This window comes from Cupressus sempervirens, chromosome 8 (assembly GCF_028749045.1).
Source record: "Cupressus sempervirens isolate cs-2001-9-10 chromosome 8, ASM2874904v1, whole genome shotgun sequence".
In the NCBI taxonomy this organism is placed as follows: domain Eukaryota; kingdom Viridiplantae; phylum Streptophyta; class Pinopsida; order Cupressales; family Cupressaceae; genus Cupressus; species Cupressus sempervirens.
In genome coordinates this window covers 682,375,708-682,380,501 of record NC_143125.1, presented here as the reverse complement: position 1 = coordinate 682,380,501, position 4,794 = coordinate 682,375,708, and positions in this window count along the sequence as shown.

The following is a 4,794-nucleotide window of genomic DNA, read 5'->3' as shown; positions in this document are numbered from 1 at the left end:
GTAATTGTCTTGCACCCTCCATCCACTCACCATACACTCAACATTCAAACATGTTGGGCATATTCAAACACCCCCATACGGCTCCCTTGCTGCATCCGCATACTTTCCCCTCTCCACAATCATCGTACAGCATCTACAACCCCCGTACGGCTAGGCTTGGTCACCATATGGCCTGAATTTGCATAGTGTGGCAAGCTTCTATTACTGTACAACCATATTTTGCTTCCATTCTCAGAGTACAACAGACCTACATCACTTCCTGAATCTGTACTGTAGACCTGCTTCATTTCTTGACTCCATACGTTCATTGTACCATCCTCCAGACACATCCGTACACAATTCTTCCTCAATTTATATGGCACCCTCCAGATAGCTACAGTCTGTACGGACCCCATTTGAAACATAATTACAGTCATTTTTTGTTAAAACCCTCGGCTAATTGTTGCATCAATATCTTGGAACATTACATTGTTTTGTTGTTTCAGCTCTGTTTCTACTTTTGCTTTTGGTAGCCATTTGTTAGGAGGCTGAGAACTAGTGTTCCCCTCCATTTCTATATGCTAGCTCTACCTAGTTGGGCGGGTATGAGCATTTCCCTTTTTTTTGGGATGAGGATTTGGGGTTTTGCACCATTATGCTGCCTATTTTTGCATACAGACTCCAAACCCAGATTTTATTGGATTTTCATGACTTTTGTGCCCAAAGACCAAATGGGTTTTATTTTTGAAGTTTTCAAGTTTTGGGGTTTTTACCTTGTTTTGCGTATTGCCCTGTTTTCTTGAATTTTCTTGGCATGATGTTGATCATGGACCTAGATCATCTGTTGGGATACCAGTTAGATCATTGTTGCATTTTTATGTTGCATTGGGATGTGTGTCACATCCATACTCCTAACTTTGTGTTTGGTTGAGTGATTTTATACGTGGTGCTATTGTTTCTTTTGGATCCTTGTTATTATTTCGTGGACACTAGGATTCGTGTAGAATCCATCCTCCTAGATTGAGGCTGGTTGAGTGAGTTCATGATGTTTGGTTTTATTGGATCACTAGGATTCATGTAGAATCCATCCTCCCAGATTAAGGCCGGTTGAGTGAGTTTTATGATGCATTGTTTTATTGTTTCTTAGGATTCATGTAGAATTTGTTTTCCCTAGTTTATTTCGATTGAGTGATATTTTACTTGTGTTCCCATCTAGTCCTTGTGTTATGATCTTTGTGATGGTGGTGCACCACACACGAGCACATACGTGTGCATTGGTGGGGTGACTTGCGAGGCCCAATCTTTCGTGGACTTGCCGGAAGTTATGATCATTTGGGGTTGAGTTGGCAATATGCATGACTACGGGAACTCATCATTGGATGAACATGGGTAGGGTAGCATAGCATGTGGAGGGGCTTCTATCTCAAAGCCTGGTGACTATTTCCCATGGGTTGATAGAGGAAGTTTTATATAAGTGATAACTAAATAAATAGACTAGGTGATAATAAATTTAAGATAATTAAAAAGTGGGATTGTGCACCTTCCGTTAGGGAGTGTTGTTGCTTGGATTGTGCTCCTTCCATTAGGGAGTGCAGCTGCCAATACTAGCTTGGGCTTTTTGATGCCAAGCGACTCTCCATGATGTCAGCCCCTACATAGTAGCCCATTGAGTGTCTAACTAGGACCTGTTGTACTTGCATTGTCTCATGATCTTGGTTTTCATCATCATTACTATCTGGCGTGAGTGTTAGCCATAAACGTTTGCTTTATGTGTGTTTGTGGTTGTATCATTATCTCCATTAGCATGACAAGAGTGGACCTATGGGTTTCATGTAGTTGGGAGGCATAGCTACCTATGCCACTGCTGGGAACCAATGTACAGAGATGGTGTATTGTCCTAGTGCATCTGTTGCTGGATGCTTTCACTTGGTACTTCGAGTTCTGGCATATGCTTTCTTGTGATTTACACTTTCATTGGAATACTTGGATATCATGTTTAGATGATGTTAGTTTATTTGACACATTCCCTTATTATGATGTTTAGCATATGTTAGATGATGTGTTGATTCATTGGAATAGCTAATGCTTTACTTTTAGCATGTTAGATTTCCTTATTCTTATGATGTAGTACATTTTAGTAGTGACATCCTCATAAGATAGCTCCGATGATCTAGTCGGTAGTTTGGGATGTTATGTGCGAGGGATGGCTAGGACCTTTGAGGTCTCATGATGCTATTATGGTTGGGAGAAACTGCGCATGAGTTTTGTTATTCTTGCACACTATGGTGTTGCTTATGTACACTGCAATGTTACTTTTAGTATGTTCTTTTACTACTATGTTTCAAATGGTTAATGTAGTTTTCATCTTGTAGTTATAGTGTTCAAGTGTTTATGCCTCGATTTATGGATCCGGTACTCCCTAGTACGGAGAGACTTCATTTCCTATCTTTTTACCTTATGTTTTCTAGCTTGTTGTTTTGGATCCTTGCATGAAATTGTACTTTCTTGCACGATAGTGCAAAAGTTCACATGGTGTGTTGGGTTTTCTCGTACAGCTCTTCCTTGCACAAAACCCCACACTAGTTTTGGGTATTTTCGCTGCTAAGCAAAGCATTTCCTCTCGCCATTTGGTGCATTTCCTTGCTCAAAAGTTAGATCCGCATGTGGCATGTTGTACTTCCGCGAATGAAGAAGTACTTCCTCACACAAAATTCTATCGGTCGTATTTCCTCACGCAAAAAACAAGGGGTGTCTCCACTGGTTTTCAAGGAACACAATTTGGTGTTTTAGGTACCCTTTATGTTTGCTTAATTTCCTTGTTTCGACATATATGAGATTCCTTGTTCTATTGTCATCTTTGGTTTCATTTCTTTGTTTGTATGTGTCAGTTTGGTAGTGGCATTTGGAGATTCGTTGGTTATTGGGATTGTTGGTGAAGTCTTTTGTTACAATTTTTGTGATCCCTGTATAATGTTGTCATGTGCATTCATACTTGTAAAGAAAAATATCTTGGCTTGTATCGAATACTTGTTCCAAGGATCTCTGGGCAGGCATTACAAAGGGTGCATATAGACTCTGCTTACATATCTGCAAAATGTGTTTAAGAAATAATGGCTTCAAATAAGATTTATGACCTTGGAGATTTTCCATACTTCCATTCAAGAGTTTTCACTCTCTTGGCAGTTCTAAGTGGAGAACTCTAGCAACATCATTCACTTTGGGGATCCAAAATAGGGAAAATATGAATTTCAAGACCAAGTATGAGCTAGTTATGTCGTAGTAAATCATAAGAGACTTACAACAAGAAATGTGTCTGTAATGGTGTTCAAAATGAAAAATTTGGCAACGTATTAAGAGATCCAGCACAAGTTTGTATGTGTGATTATAAAAAGTTGCACTTGTAGCATGACAGAGCTAGTGAGACTACCATATGGCATAGTCATGCTGAGTATAGACACGCAACATTTTATGCAAGAAATTATTGTCATTGTTACCTCCAAAATCCACACCCTAATTGCTTTAAGTCCTGAAACCCTCAGTGATTTTGGAGAAACATTGGATCAACCAAAGGTTGTGGATAACCTATGACCTAATTGAACCTCCAAATTCTAGGCCAGTTCCTATCTAATATATTTGATATCTCACCTATACTAATGAAGATGTGAAATTTGTATGGAAAAGGGTAAAGAGGTAAACTTCAAAATGGAAACCTAAATAATGAGAACTAAGGTGACAAACTAGAATTAATAATGCAAATTATTGTTATACTTGTAACATGATGAACGATTTCAATAGATAATCATGAAAACACAGCTTGAAAGAACTGTTAATCCACATAAATATTTTAAGAAAAGGTTAGAATATGAATATACGAAAGGAAATCAATCACAATCAAATATATCACCAAGGAAACACAACTGAAAACCTATGAACAATAGATATCAGACATAGAAGATGCAAAACAAACATTACCCAAAAGGTTTATCAATAAAACACAACTAGATAACATCAATCACCACAAAGCACACAACCAAATCCTTTACTCCAAATGTTGAATCCAATGAAAACTATATTTTGATCAAAGGCCCAAATAACAATATCTTTGCATAATAGCTCATAAAAAACAAGAAAAAGATGCCATGGACGAATATCACATGCACATCTCTCTCTCAAAATCTGGGCCTCAAATCTATAAGCAAGAGGGGTACATAACAATATTGAAACAACACCACTTTCCCACAAAATTGGGAAGTAAGAGTCAAAATCTAGAGAAAACTATTTACAAAAATAGCCTTACAACTCAAAAAACGTGTCACATGCACTCCAAACTATGCCTTGACCAAACACGTTTGTAGAAAAGTCCAAAAGGACTCTATAAATGCCAAATACCTCTCCATAATTGACTCCAAAGTCATGAGTGTGATCTATGAGTCCAAAAATAGCAACTGGAAATTACCCTTGAATTTAGGCATTTACAAAAGCAACTCTCTCTTAGTCTAAAAATAGCCTAGTCAACAAGGACTCCCTCCTATTTTTATTTGTGCATTTTAAAGTTTATTATTACAAATTGATTTATAAAACATCAACTTATAATAATAATCACAATATATATCATGCAACAAATAATAAACAACCCATATACTTTTTAGAATATATATTTATTAAATAAATAATTTGCAACTATAAATTGAATCACATATCATTTGATAACAAATATTAAAAAGAAAACTTTCCAACATAAGATGGACCTGAAATCTTCTCAAATTTAACATAATTTGGCATTCATAACAAAGAAAAAGGTTGGATATTTCTTTC